Here is a 16,275-nt window from a genome sequence, read left to right as displayed (position 1 = left end):
TTGGGTCAACATATGTAAATTAATAAATGTGATTCATCACATAAACAGCTAAAAAGAAAAACCACATGATCATCTCAATAGAATGTTGAATTTAAATAAAATTCAACATCCCTTTATGTTCAAAACCCTCAACAAACTAGGCATTGAAGATACATATGTCAAAATAGTAACAGCCTTCTATGACAAGCCTACAACCAACATCATACTGACAGGGCAAAAGCTAGAAGCATTCCCTTTGAGAATCTGAAGAAGACAAAGATGCCCACTCTTACTTGACATAGTTCTGGAAATCCTAACCAGAGCAATCAGGCAAGAGATACAAATAAAAGGCAACCAAACAGGAAGAGAAGTCAAACTGTCTTTGCAGATGATATGATTTCATACCTAGGAAACTTGGTAATTTCTGTCCAAAAGCTTCTAGGTCTTATAAACAACTTTAGCAAAGTTTCAGAATACAAAATCAATGTACAAAAATCATTAGCATTTCTATACATCAACAGTGTCCAAGCTGAGAACCACATCAAGAATGCAATCCCATTCCAGTGGCCACAAAAGTAATAAAATACCTTGGAATACAGTTAACAAGGGAAGTGAAAGATCTCCATAATGAGAATTTAAAAACTGCTGATGCTGGGCACGGTGGCTCACACCTGTAATCCCAGCACTTTGGGAGGCCAAGGCGGGTAGATCACAAGGTCAGGAGATTGAGATCATCCTGGCTAACACAGTGAAACCCCATCTCTACTAAAAATACAAAAAAAAAAAAAAAAAATGAGCCAGGCGTGGTGGTGGGCGCCTGTAGTCCCAGTTACTCAGGAGGCTGAGGCAGGAGAATGGCGTGACCCTGGGAGGCAGAGCTTGCAGTGAGCCGAGATGGCATCACTGCACTCCAGCCTGGGCAGTAGAATGCGACTCTGTCTCCAAAAAAAAAAAAAAAAAAAAAAAAAAAAAAAAAAAAAAAAAAAACTGCTGAAAGAAATCAGAGATGACACAAACAAATGGAAAAACATTCCATGCTCATGGATAGGAAGAGTCAATAATGTTAAAATGGGCATACTGCCTAAAGCAGTCTACACATTTAATGCTATTCTTATCTAGCTACCAAAAACATTTGCCACAGAATTAGAAAAAACTATTCAAAAATTCATATAGAATCAAAATGAAGCCTGAATAGCCAAAGCAACCCTAAGTGAAAAGAATAAAGCTGGAGGCATCACATTGCCTGACTTCAAACTAAACTGCAAGGCTATGGTAACCAAAACAGCATGGTACTGGTACAAAAACAGACACATAGACAAGTGGAACAGCTTAGAGAACCCAGAAATAAAGCTGCACATCTATAATACAGTCATCTGATCTTTGACAAAGGTGACAATAACAAGAAATGGGGAAGCACTCCTCATTCAATTACGGGTGTTGGGATAACTGGCTAGCCATATGCAGGAGATTGAAACTGGACACCCTTCTTTTACTACGTACAGAACTCACTCAAGATAAATTAAAGACTTAAAAGTAAAACCTAAAACCCATAAACCCTGGAAGAAAATGTGGGAAATACTAATCTGGACATAGGCCCTGGCAGAGATTTCATGATGAAAACTACAAAAACAATTATAACAAAAACAAAAACTGACAGTGGGACCTAACTAAACTAAAGAGTTTCTGTACAGCAAAAGACACTATCAACAGACTAAACAAACAGCCTACAGAATAATAGAAAATATTTGCAAACTTTGCATCTGACAATGATGCAAAGTGTTTGGATTACAGGTGTGAGCCACCGTGCCCAGCCATCTTGCCCCAATTTCTAATGGGCTAATTAATTAAAATATATCTTCCAAGCAAATCATCTTGAAATAAGAATCATAGTCTTGGTTTGTCATTGTGGTTCACCTTTTAAGCAGAATTTTTATAAGTAAAATTCCAGAAAAGTAGGGGCCACATATAAATATCTTCTTCCTGGATCCTTCAACTTAAGCCAGTATTGCTTTTCTAGAAATCTTTCACAAGGAACTGATAGAAATGTGGACAAAGCTTTACGTGTAGAGGTGATGACTGGAGTATTATTTCTAAAAATGAGAAACTGAACATCTAAATACCAAACTATAAGACAAATTTTTATTAAAATAATAAAGGGTCATAGGGATCATTAAGTTAGCAAATGTCTGCAAATAATTATTGATGATATGCATCAAGTGCTTATAAATGATACAGGTAGAGAAACAGGTATCAAATAGTACATAGAATAGAATCTTGAATATGAATTAGAAGTTTGAAAAAATTAGAAATAATTGTAACAAAATTGGATGACAGATTTATAGATTTTTAAATAGATTTTTCTTTAAAATCAGCATTATTGACATATAAATTACCTACAATAAAATGCATATATATTAGGTGAACAATTAATAAGTATTGGCAAACATATAAACTCATATAACAATCACTTGAATTGATATAGAATATTTTCATCACCCCCAAAATTTCCCCTACGCCCATTCGCTGTCAGCATCCCTCCCTTTACTCAGCAAAGTACCTACTGACCTTCTTTCTGTCACTGTATCAGTCTTGTCTATTCTAGATGTCATATAATGCAATATGTAACAGTATAATGGAATGCACATACAATATAACAGTATGTACTGTTTTGTTGTTAACTTTCTTCAGTCAACCTAATATTGTTGAACCTTATCCTTGCTGTTGCATATGTCAGCAGTTCATTGCTTGCTTGCTTTCTCTTTTTTTTTGTTTTGTTTGTTTTTTTCGTTTGGCTGAGCAACATTCATAATTTGCTTAGCCATTTATCTGTTAATGGAACTTTAGGTTGTTTCCAATTTGGGACCATCATGAACAAAGCCGTTATGAGCATTTGTATACAGATTTTTTTTGTGAATATATGTTTTCAGTTTTCATGGGTAAACACCAATAAATGAAATCACTGAGCCAAATGGTAAGCGTACTGTGATGCAAATTGCTAAACTCTTTTCCAAAATGGTGTATATATTTTACACTTTCATTATCAATGTATAAAAATTTCCCTTACTTTTTATTCATAACAACAATGAATACTGACAGTTTCAGTATTTTTAGCCATTCTAAATGCCTGTCTAGTAATATCTCACTGTGCGCTTGCTTTTTGTATTTCCTTGATTGCAGATTATGTGTACCATCTTTCCGCCTATTAATTTACCATTTATACATTTTCTTTTGCAAGAAATTGGTCAAATCTTTTGCCTATTTTCAAAAAATTGTGTTGCTTCTTTTCTCAGTAAAGAGTTGCAAAAATTTGATATGTATATATTTTGGATACAAGCCTTTTATCAAATATATATATTACAGATATCCCTCCACATCCCTGTCTATGGATTGCATTTTAATATCCTAATTTTCTCTTTTGGAGAGTTTAAAATTTTTTTTTGATAAAGTCAAATGCATTGTTTTTTCTCTGTTATGGTTTAAAAAGTTTGTCTTCTTGGTCAATCTAGCCAGATGTCTATATTTTATTGATCTTTTAAAAATAAGTATCTTTTAGATGCTTGGTTTTTCTCTCCTTTTTTCTTCTCTATTTCATTGAGTTTTGCTCTTGCCTTTATTTTCTTTTTTCTATTTTATGCTTAATAGTCTAATTGATTTCTAGCTTCTTTGAATGAAAACTTAGATCACTGACGTATTATTTTCTAACATAAGCATTAAAATTGTACATTTATTTTCAGGCAATCACTTAGCTGTATCCCATAAATTTTGATATGTTGTGTTTTCATTTTCAAACAACTTGAATTATCTCATTTGCCTTTAAAAGTTTTTCTTTCATTCATGGGTTATTGAGAAGTATATTGTTTAATTTCTAAGAATATGGAGATTTTTCATACATCTTTGTGTTATTAGTTTCTTATTTAAATTTGTTGAGGTCAGAGGGCATATGACAAATGATTTCAATCCATTCAACTTGTTTAGACTTGTTTTATGTCTCAGCATATGGTCTATCTTGGTAAATGTCCAATTTGCATGTGAAAAAAGTCTATCCTGCCATTGTTGGTATATGTCAATTAGGTGTCACATTGGTTGATAGTGTTCAAGTTTTCTAGACTGATTTTCTGTCAACCTGTTTTATCACTAGGAGAGATGTGTTTTTACATCCAACTATAATTGTGGGCTTTTCTGTTTCTCCTTTCATTTTTATTAGTTTTTATTTTATGTATTTTTGAAGCTGTATTATAAAGTGCATACACATTTAGGATTGTTACATCTTTTTGATGAATTGGCTCTTTTATCATTATGAAATGGCCTTGTTATTCCTGATTGTATTCCTTGTTCTGAACTATATTTTGCCCAATATTAATATAGCCATATAAGATTTCTCTTTAGTGTTTCTGTGGTATCTTTTTCTATTCTTTCACTTTTAACCTCTGTATGTTCTTAAATTTAAAGTGAATTTCTTTTAGACAACATAGAGTTATGTTTTGCTTTTTTATCCAATGTGACAATCTCTGCCTTTTAATTGAGATGTTTAGGTCATCTACATTGAGTGTAATTATCAGTACAGTTAAGTTTAATCCTTTCATCATGTTTGTTTACTATCCTAAATATTTCTTCATTTTTCCTGCTAATATGTTTTTACCATTTTCATGGCTTTTTTGGTCTTAATGGAGTATATTTAAATATTCTATTTCCTTTTTTTGTGTATTACCAATGTGGTCTTTTTCTGTAGTGACTACTCAAGTTTTATAATAAGCACCTTTAACTTCTTTAAGTCTGCCTTCAAATAATATACTACTTCATGTATAATGTAAGACTCTTGCTACCATATAATTTTATTTGTATAAAATTATGTCATAATTGTGCTAATATTGTCATAGATTATATTTTTACACAAATTAGCCTTCAATACATTGTTGTTACTGTTCTAAACAGTAGATTTTAAAAAGTAAAGTAAATTACAGTTAAATAAAAATTTATCCTATTTATCCACATATGCCATTTTCAGGGCTTTTCATTTTTGTTATAAATCCAAGTTTCCATCTGATATTCCTTTGGTCTTGAATAACTTCCAGTGACATTTCTCTTAATGCATGTTTTCTAGTGACAAATTATCTCAGTTCTTGTTTGTATTTAAATACTTTTAGGTCATCTCCATGTTTGAAGGTTATTTTTTCTGTATATTAGCTTCTAGGTTGATACTTTTTGTATCCAGCACTTTAAAGGCACTATTTCATTGTATTCTTGCTTTTTTATTTCTGAGAAGTCATTAATCATTCATATATTTGTTTCCCTGAATTTAATGTGTCTTTTTATTTCTGGCTGCTTTTAATATTTTCTTTTTATTACAGATTTTCAGTAATTTGATAATGATAGGACTTCCTATGGTTCTTTTTGTTTTTATTTTGCTTCTTGAATGCATGGGCATTTTGGATACATGGGTTATAGTTTTAATCAAATTGGGAAACTTCTGATTTTACGTCTTCAAATAGTTTTTCTCCTGGGCATCCATTTACATGTATGTTAAACTATGTGATATTGTTCCACAGTCACTGAGTCTTACCTTTTTCTTTACCTTTTTTTTCTCTGTGTGCTATAGTTTGGATAGTTTCTCTTGCTATGTCTTCAAATTCATTGATCTTTTCTTCTATAATGTCTAATTTGGCTGCTATTCCCGTCTAGTGAAGTTGACATGAACTTCAGTTTTAGAAGTTCAATTTCACTCTTTAGTTTTGATTTCTCTTGTTCTTATGTTCATGCTTTACTAACTTCATGACCCTATTTATTATAGATGATTGAATATCCTTGTATACTGATTCTACCATCTCTATCATTTCTGCATCTGTTTCTATCAGTTCATTTTTATTTTGGTTATGGTCATAATTCCTGGCCTATTGCATATTTAGTATTTTTTGATTGGTTGCTGAAATACTGTGAATATTACATTGAAGAGTCTGTGTATTTTGTTTCCTTCCATTTGAAGAGTGTTAACTCTTGTTTTGAGTGCCAGCTAGATAAATTGAGGTTTCATTTAATTTTTTCAGGCTTATTTTTAAACTTTCTCAGTGCAGGTCTAGAGTTGCCTGTCTTCTGGAGCTAGTTTAGTCCTACAGCTAAGGTACAATGTTTCTTGAGTCTCTGTTGTATGGTACAGATGTTCTAAAAAGTCTCTTCCCTCTGGATGGCTGGAATTTCAAATGTGGTCTCAAAAGTGTTTTCAAGGAGACAGCTGGGGGATTGTAGAGCTCACTTCATTTTCCTACTCTCTTGTAGAGAATATAGTCATATATCTGAAAAGAGTTGTTTCTTATATTTTGTCGAGTTTCTAGTTGTTTATAAGAAGACAAATCAGGTACATGTTATTCTGTCAGTGCCAGACAAGTAAATTTGGTCATCATATTGTTAAAAATATTATTTTTATAGACTTTTAATTTTCAACAATTAACATGTATTATTCAACAAATATACATAATATTATTGTGTGAATTTCCTATTTTTTCTGTAGCAAGTGAGACTTTGAAGAATACAAATTTATTACCTTAGAATTCTGTAGGTCAGAAGTCCTGCAAAGTCCTACTGGACTCATATTAAGGTGTTGAAAGGGCTGCCTATCTTTTAGGGGTTCTAGGGGAGAGAGAATCTGTTTATTTGCTTTTACAGGTTGCCTGCATTCCTTGGCTCATAGCCACTTTTTTAATCGTCAAATTAAGAGGTGTAGCATCTTCAAATCTCTAACTCTGACTTTCTTGTCTTCTTTCACTTAAAAGGGCCTGTGATTATAGTAAGCTCAACTGGATAATCCAGTGTCATCTTCCATCACAAGATCCTTACATTTATCATTTTTGCAGACCCTTTTACAATGTAAAGCAGCATATTCAAGGTCCCAGGGGTTAGGAAACAGACATCTTTGGGGAACCATTATTCTGCTGACCACAATTATTCAAGTTTTTGTTGTGAATTATTGGGAGAATACATCGTCATTCTTAGAATGTACTGTAAGAAGAGATAATCTATTGATACACATCCCACATGCTCTGAAAGACACTACAACACTTAGGCTTTGATAACACCTAAGCAAATTTAACTATTCACTTTTCTAAGGCCATGTAAACTTGGTATGTCTGCTTATGTCACAGTGGATAATGCCCAGTCCACAAGGTAGATAGCGTATTTGCAGACTATTGGAATTTGTGTTTCCAGGTCTCTGATTTTCTCTAACCTACCCTTGATTTATTGAGACATCTCTAAGTATATCTGACAGTAGTAATTTTTAGAGCTATTACTACTCCCCAAGTATTGTGCTGAAAATTTTATTCTTAAGTGTTATAATAGCAAAACATTCTCCTTGTGACATTCTATATCTATAGGTAGGACCATGTTTTTCTGAACCGAAGCTTAAAACCATAGTCTCTTTTGTCTGATTTGTATCTTGATTTTTACTTTATTCACTGAATCAATTGTCAGATTTTGTAGACTTTTTCCGTAAGAAATCTCCCTAAAAATTTCTCATATACTTGTTTCATTTTAATTCCTACAGCCATAACTGTATTTCAGGCGCTTGTTCCTGTATTTGAATGATCACAAATGTCTCCTAATGAGCCTCCTTGCTTTTATTCCTTATCCAAACCACCAGTGCTAGATGAGTCTTCCAAAATATTCATTCTTACTAAAATATTTCTTAGACTTTCCTCAATTTCTATCGGATGAATGTTTAACTTTTCATTATGATATTAAAAAACCACACCTTCATTTTAACAATTTAATTCCTCCATGTCTTATCACAAACTCAACTTCCTTTTATTTTTCTCCCTTTAACCATTTTAGTTTTCATCAACATGAAAAAATTTTTATGGTAGTCTTTTGTGGAAATCTTTTAGCAATTTATCAAACTGTGATTTATCTTCATCAAATAATTTATCTTTCTGTAATTATATACCTTTTATGTTTTATACTCCAACTAAATTTTTGAAGGGCAGAATTCATGTTTTGTAGGTCTTTGAATCCTTTACAATATCCAGAATTAGTATTTAATACACATCTACTTATGGGTAAAGGAGAATAGGATTCAAGGCTACATTTTTTTCCAGGGTTTCTTCTAGTAGGGACAGGGGTGGTCATATGAAATAATCAATGTTTCCTAATAAGTAAGTTTCAATAATACCTGTGTGCATATTATTTTTAGTTTTTAAAAAACTAGTATTTTGTTTTTATATTTTCATAACCATTCTTTAGGGTTAGGATAGATATCCCCATTTTAGCAACTATGTGATCTCCAAAAAGCAGTTCAATTCATGATGAACAGAGCCAGGCCTCCTTACTCCTGTTTCTGTGTTCTTCTATTCTACTCTCTGGCCTCTCAGAATTTCTTATTTTATTTAAATATTTTAAGTCTCCATGCAACAACCTTAGTAACCACACAGACTATGTTAATCATTTTTCTCTAAAACTTACCTCATTCTTTTGGTTCTCTTTTGGCAGAATAATCTTCCTGTAGCTCATGAATCAAATCTACTTTGTTTTTACAGTAGAACCTAAAAGACTCCTTACTATTTTTACTACACAGCCTTGTATTCTCCATTCCTCTATTTCAGTTTACTTTTTTTTGTATAATACAAACTAAGAAATGCAAAGTGTATTTGGATTGTCTTAAAATTGTCCCAAATATCTCTGTGGTTGACTCATTGTTATACCCCATGGTAACTCCAGTTTGTTTGGCTAAACTCAGGACTGGGATTTGGGGAATTAAGATAATTATGGCTCATCTTATGATCCCAGGCCAAGTATTTCATTTTTCTTTGCTTTAGTTGCTTCATCAGCAAAAGGTAAAATCTATTGTGTGTAACCAAAAGGTCGAATACAAAGGGTAGAAAAACTTGCATGCAGTTAGTGAGCACAGGATACATATAAAAGCTAAGTATAGTCATCTCAGCTGCCACAGGGGTATAGCATTTTAGATCTTTCTCCCAAGAGCTCCAGCAATAAATACATTTCGCAGCCCCATTTTTCATACCAACACATAAAATACATTTTTAAATAATAAAACAGAGATTTCAGGATCTCAGATATTGAGATGTTTCAAGATGTCAAGAATATTAGTGATGATGATGAAAATGGTAGTTACCATTTGTTGAGCCTTGTGTACCATGTTTTGGGATTTATTATCAAAACTGTCTTTATACAAATCTGTGAGGTATATGTTCTTATATCCCTTATACAAAAAAACAAAAACAACTGAGGCTCAGTCAGCATAAGTGGCTTCTTTGAAGTCACAGAACTAGTGAGAGGCAGAGCCAATCTTCATCTCTATGACCCCAAGTTTGAGCTCATAACCAGCATGCTGCACCACTTCCACTACCAAGGCACTAGGTACATATCAATGAGCTGTTAAGAGGGAACTACTCTTGTTCTTCGCAACACTTTGACTCATTTTATAGTGACTAATTTAACTTGTTAAGGCAATGATATGTTAAGAGAATATACATTAAAAAATAACTGCAAGTTTTAATTTACTTATACTTTTGTTTAAGTACATGATCCTATACTATACTCTCTTTGCTGGTCTTCCTTCCTTTTTCCTTCTTTCATTCCTTCCTTCTTTCTACTAACCTCCCCCTTCTTCTCTCCTCACTTTTTTTTCTGCCAATTTAATGGCTTTGAACTTCATCTGTAATACAAGAAGGATTTATTAAATTATGGTTTACTTCCAACACCTTCTCACCAAGTCTCCATTATATTGTAGCAATGTTTTGGAAATGTTCAGAACAAACTTACGGCTTTCTTGATGTGGCATCTGATTTGAGATAATATCAAGTATTAAGCAATTTGTTACTAATATTAGAACTTTTATCTAAGCAGGTGTTCCCCAAGTTCATTGGTACTGAAGCAGAGTTTAAGACATTTTAGCAACACAACAGGAAATCTACTTTGTTCTTACAACAGAACCTAACCTTCATTTCTTGGCTGTATGGCAGAGACTTGGCACACACAACTGCACACAGGATAGGCAGTCACCCAGAAGGCTCAGAGGTATTTATATATTCATTACATATTAATTGACCTCCTTTCTTGTTGAGGTATCAAGACTTTGGCTCTTTTTAGATCCTACCAACTTATTCATTCATTCCATAACTAAGCAGAAAGCATGGGAGTGAACAAACATATAAAACTCCCTAATTTCATGGGGCTTATATAATATGTGTATGTTATCCATATTTGACAATCTTTACATATCCTAAGGTGGGCACAGGACTCATGGGATTTGGTGTCAAAACTCACATTGATATTTTAGGTTAATTATCATACAAATATTTTTAGTTTGTTACTCCTTGGATAACTTTGTATTTCTCCTTGGATAACTTTGGTTTACCTATATTTCTCACTTTGTCTGTTGTTTTCTTCCAAAACCCAGCACCCCCTCCCCAATACTTTCTTCCCACTCTCATGCTTTAATATTCTTGAGAGCCCTCTCAGGTTTCATTTTATAGATGAGGAAATTAAGACTTAAAGAAATTTAAAAACTTCCTCAAGTCTACACAACTGGTGAGTAGTAGATCTGGGATTTTGATTCAGATCTATCTGACTCCAAAAGTTGCAGTGTCAACCACAATTTTATTCTTGCATTATTTTAAAAGTTTCCTCTATGCATATACCATGAAGTACTTAATCACATGGTATTATGACTTCTCTGAGCTAGTCTGTGAGTCCTGGCACAGTTCATACTCTGGTCTGTAAGCATGGGAATGAGGAAGCATATATCATCCTTAGGGCTCCTTTCAGCTTATGATGGTTCTGATCCATTGCAAAATTTACAGTTTCTAATACCATTAAGTTTCTGGAGAAAAATAACCCATTTTCACTGGAGAATCTTTTGGTCTTCTGCTTAACCATTTCTACTTTGTAGCATACCCAAGCCATCCAGCAGAAACTTTGTTCTATAAATAACCCTGAAAACTTTGAATGACTGTATATAATTATCACTAAAGTGTCTGAAGAATTCCTTTTTATTTTGGTTTGTGGGGGAGGACATATGTGAGCTATCCAAACTGCCAGTGTCCCTGGTCACATCATATATACCTTCTCACCAGGAACAGATGAATAAGAACATTAACATTTCTAATAGCTGTTCTGAGCTTACACATTTGTCTAATACGGCCTGTGTTTGAGGGTAATGGGATTTGAAAGTGACCTTATATAAACAGACTGAGTTATTTTTTAGAGAAATACACGCACAGGAAGAGTGCATGATTAGGAAGCACGAGACCCAAGCCCGATTACAGAATCACAAGAAAGAAGAGTAAAGAACAATGTGGTACAACAGAAAGAGCACAATGTGAGATTTAGGCCACCTGTTTTACCTTGACAAAGTTAATTAATGTTTCTGTACGTAGGTTTCCTAATTTTACGAAACTTGGTAAATTATACTATACAGCGACTACGTAAGAATTGCCAAGGAGATTCTTGAAAACACAGATTCCCAGTTTCTACTTAAAGATTCTCATTTAGAAGGTCTGAGGTTGGACTAAGAATCTCTGTATTTTAACCAGTTGCCCAGGTGACTCTATTGCATACTATATTGGAAAAGAGATTGTATGCTAACTACTCATTGATTCTAAAATTCTATGCTTCTATGGACTTTTGGTTTTACCCTTATTTTTTTCTTTTAGGATCCCCATCACAAGGAGGGGAGGGCTACCATCCCAGCTGCAAACTCTCATTCAAGGTTTATGTTGCAGCCAGCAGTGTCCTTGGAGTCTAGTTCAAAGCTGAAGAGAGTGAACCATGGAACTGGGAGCCATTGGCGGAGGGCTGGCCTGAAGGAAGGGAAGTGTTTCAGCCAGAATGTACTGACGCACGACCAGGAAACCACAAGACTGGTGAGAACCTTTCCAAAACTGAGCTTTATGATCAAAAGAGGTACAGGAAATAGCTCTGCCAAGAGTCCTTTCTGCTCCCGGCTGGAACCCTGAGCTTCTGAGGCTCTCTGAGTCAACTCCCTGAACAGATGCCGTCACCCAAGGAGCCATCACTAAAGCATTTTTTTGCTTTGCTCTGAGGTAGCCTCACTGGTGGGTGCAAGTGAGTTACTGTCTCTTTTTTTCTTTCTTGTTTCTTTCTTTTGGCAGAAGTTAGAAGTTGCCATATGGTTACTCAATTCTGAATTTTCAGAGGCCATAGGTTACTGAATTTATGCCCTTTGCCAACTGACTATTGTTTGGTGCTGAGGGGCTGTATACAAACACCACATCCCCAAACTCTTATCAATACCTAGATCACCTGACGTGAATCTATCAATACCCCGGACTTAACAGGGTACTGAAGGAAAGAGAACCAGCAATTCCTTCATTTCTTGCATCCCAGCCAGTAGTCCTTCTCCCAGGCTAGTCTTCCTTTTGTTTCCCCTAAGAATGACTCAAGTAGGAATTGCATTCAGATCCCTGTCACAGATATAAATCTTGTCTGGATACAAGGTCAAAATCATTGTGTTCCTGTGGATTCTTTTTCTTTTTTCAACCAGAGTGACTACCAGTTGCCATGAAATAAATCACATCATCATATGGCAGATCCAGCTAATAGCTGAGACTAGCGGGATAACTGAACCATGTCCTCAGAGCTAAATGATGGAGAAATTGGACTGGCCATGGAGCACTTCAAATTGATTGCTTAGTAATGGGATATTTTTCCTGGAAAGACAACAGAATAATTCTGAATTGTTGGTTCTGTCATGGGTACAGGCTCCCATGTACAGGAAAATAAAGAAAATGTGATGAATTTTTCATCTGGCCTTCTGCCTACTTTCTTGCCTTCTGCATGTCTCCATTTTTAGTCTGTAAGCCCTGCCTAGATGACCAATCACTATTGTCCATGTGGCATAAAACCTACAATTTAAATATACTTCTTACCAAACTCTCAGCAAGTATGAGGTAGCCAACAGCTTTTTCAAGATAATGACTGAGTCTTAGCTTAGGTTTCAGTCATTTTAGGAAACATAAAAAATTCAATGGTGGGAGATCATACACCCTCTGCAAAGATGTCAGAGGTCAAGTTTTGGGAGAGTCCACACACAAACTGAGCAGTGATGGTAAAATGTATTTTGAAATATTTCTCCTCTGGGACTGTTATGTGAAGTAGAGCAAACATATTGTGCTGCAGTGCTTTTTGGGACATGCCTTTTTTGGGAAGTGCTAACTTTATACTCTGCTGACACCAAACATTTGAATATAAAACCTTATTTTTTTCTCTCACTCTGCTCCACTTTTGGCTCAGCTTATCCTACCAAAACACACTTCAAAAGACTTCTTTATAGAAAGAATGTTTCAAAAATATAATATTTCCATCTGTTATTTCAATAATACATGCTCTGGGACTCTCTTTATGAACCATTTTCCTTTCTTTGCTCCCATTTAGATGTATAAATACTTGATTCTGAAGCTCTAAGGAATAGTCAGCCAATCGGGTCACTGAATTGTGAACATTCCTAACCCTATAATTTTGTCTGTAGCAGGCACCTCCTGCTGTGGAACTAACTGCTAAGGGATTATAGCAATGTAATCCTCAGACTGTTCCATCTCAAGGTTACTCTGAAGTGGAGGGAAGGAAGCCGTTTTAATTTTGATAAAATAAACTTTATTTTGTAACTTTATTATTTGTTTTTCTTTTTCCTTTCAACACTTCATAATAGATGTGTCTGGTAATTTGAAGTTAGCCTCTCTGGTTGAGGTACCCTAAACCACCTCATATTCTTGTAGCTTTCTTAAGAGGCCATACAGCATTTGTTTCTGTCATTACAAAGCACAGAACTTGAGTTTTTCTACCTCTCCTGAGCTGAATCAAGCCGTACGGACTCTTATTAACATGTTCAATTAGGTGCATTCCTAATGGGTGGCAACAGAAGATGCATGGAAAGTGTCATGCCACCCATGTATGTTTGAAATGTCGGACCATGTGCAAAACTTTAAGTTACTTTTCTGCTTCCTAGGCTTTGCCTACCAGACCTTTATTTCAGCAATTACTGAAGCAATTGCATTTAAGTTTACAACATGAATTTCATGGGAACTCCCTGTTTGATATAAATGGAAACATGTTCCTAGGAATAAAATATCTTTATGAGTGAAGTTTAATATATTTTGAATCAGGCCCAAAGAGATCTTTTGCTGTATGTGAAGAATAAAGTAAAAATTCCATTAATAAAATTTTATGGCTGGATGGATGGAGAAAAATATTTTCCAGGATAAAAATATTTTCATGTTTTTCTCAAATTAAAAAAAGTAAAGTTATTGATAGTCACCTAAAACCAAGCCTAATTATTAGACTATAGATAGCCAAATATTTCTGGAGGCAATAGGGGAAAAATGTTTTAGAGTTTTAAAATGTTTGTAACTTTGACCAAGAAATTATGCTTTTAGAAGTCTACTCAGGAAATACAACTTGAAATGCTGAATAAATTTTAAAAATCATTTTGATGACATTGGAGAGCTATAAGCCAGTCAAAAATTGAGAGTTCAAGATTGTCAAGATGATAAAAGAACCAGGAGAGGAGCCTGAAATTTGGTGCTGCCTTTCCTATCCAGGTCAACAAAATTGAGAAACTGAGGGCTGCTTTTGGCAGTTCCATGGGACCGAGGGGACAAAAATTAGGTATTAGAATCTGTGAATGTGTCAAGGACCTGGTAAACAACCAGGCTTTCAGTTGCAATCCCTAAAGGGATACAAATTGAAATCAATAATGAACACAATAAGTCCTTCCAGTTACTGAAACAAACTGTCATGTCAGTTTAATCCCTTGTTATATTAAAGCAGTTTTCCTAGGCTAATAGTACACTGAAAGCAAAATTAATACTCTATGGAGGGAGATAACATCATCAAAAGCATAAAGGTATTGCTAAAATATTTCATATACAATGTTAGCATTTAATAAAATATTACCACACCTTCCAGGAGGCAATGGCAAATGATAAAAACTGAAGAGAAAAAAAAAAAAAAAAAAAAAAAAAAAAAAAAAAAAAAAAAAAAAACAGGAAAAAATAAGATAAAACAGACCTATAGGAGAGACATTTATTAGAATTATCAGACATGGACCTTTAAATAACTATGATAAATATTCTAACTAAAAGGACAACATGAAGAGAATTGGTATAGAACTGGAATCTAGAAAAATAATGAAATTAGAATTCTAGGGTAGAAATGCAATAACTGAATTTAAAAGTCAATTTAAAAATCAATGTGTGGGTTCAAGAGCCAATTAGACATAGCCAAAAATAGAATTAGTAAATTAGAAGATGAGTCAGTGAAAATATTCAGAAAAAAGTATAGAGAAACAAAGTAAAGGAAAGCACAGAGGATAAGAGACATATAGGAAATAATGAAAATATCTATCAAATGTGTAATCACAATCTTAGAAGAAGAAAAAGAGAGAATGGGGAAGAAGCAATATTGGAAGAGACAATGGCTGATAATTTTCCAAAACTGCTGAAAAACATCAAGACATAGATTCAAGAAGAGTTGTGAATTCCACATATAAAACTATGAAGTAAACCACACCATAATAAAGGAACATCATAATAAAGTTCCTAAAAAACAGAGAGAGTGTGGCTGGCAAGATGGCCAAATAGGAACAGCTCTGGTCTGCAGCCCTCAGCGAGATAAACGCAGAAGGCGGGTGATTTCTGCATTTCCAACTGAGGCACCCAGCTTATCTCATTGGTACTGGTTAGGCAGTTCGTGCAGCCCATGGGGGGGTGAGACGAAGCAGGGTGGGGTGTCGCCTCACCTGGGAAGTGCAAGGGGTTGGGAAACTCCCTCCCCTAGCCAAGGGAGCCATGAGGGACTGTGCCATGAGGAACAGTGCACTCTGGCCCAGATACTATGTTTTCCCATGGTCTTTGTTACCAGCAGACCAGGAGATTCCCTCGGGTGCTTATGCTACCAGGGCTCTGGGTTTCAAGCACAAAACTGTGCAGCTGTTTGGGCAGACACCGAGCTAGCTGCAAGAGGTTTTTTTTTGTTCGTTCGTTTGTTTGTTTTTATGCCCCACTGGTGCCTGGAACAGCAGCAAGACAGAACTGTTCAACTCCCCTGGAAAGGGGGATGAAGCCAGGGAGATGGGTGGTCTAGCTCAGTGGATCCCACCCCAATGGAGCCCAACAACCTAAGATCTACTGGCTTGAAATTCTTACTGCCAGCACAGCAGTCTGAAGTAGAACTGGGATGCTCAAGCTTGGTGGGGGGAGGGGCGGCTGACATTAATGAGGCTTGAGTAGGCGGTTTACCCCTCACAGTGTAAACAAAGCTGCCTGGAAGTTA

The 16,275-nt window shown here is 34.9% G+C and overlaps 1 long non-coding RNA gene across 1 annotated transcript in view; it reads left to right on the top strand.

Moving 5' to 3' along the window:
* Positions 1–12,751, top strand: part of LOC104669427 — a 66,930-nt gene extending 54,179 nt beyond the window's left edge. Inside the window, exons 2-3 of the long non-coding RNA XR_004058957.1 lie at positions 11,640–11,849; positions 12,491–12,751. This is a non-coding gene — a long non-coding RNA (uncharacterized LOC104669427). The remainder of the gene's footprint in view (positions 1–11,639; positions 11,850–12,490) is intronic.
* Positions 12,752–16,275: the final 3,524 nt, after the last annotated feature.

The sequence above is a fragment of the Rhinopithecus roxellana genome, chromosome 8, assembly GCF_007565055.1.
Source record: "Rhinopithecus roxellana isolate Shanxi Qingling chromosome 8, ASM756505v1, whole genome shotgun sequence".
Classification (NCBI taxonomy): domain Eukaryota; kingdom Metazoa; phylum Chordata; class Mammalia; order Primates; family Cercopithecidae; genus Rhinopithecus; species Rhinopithecus roxellana.
This window is presented reverse-complemented; position numbering and strand designations above follow the sequence as displayed.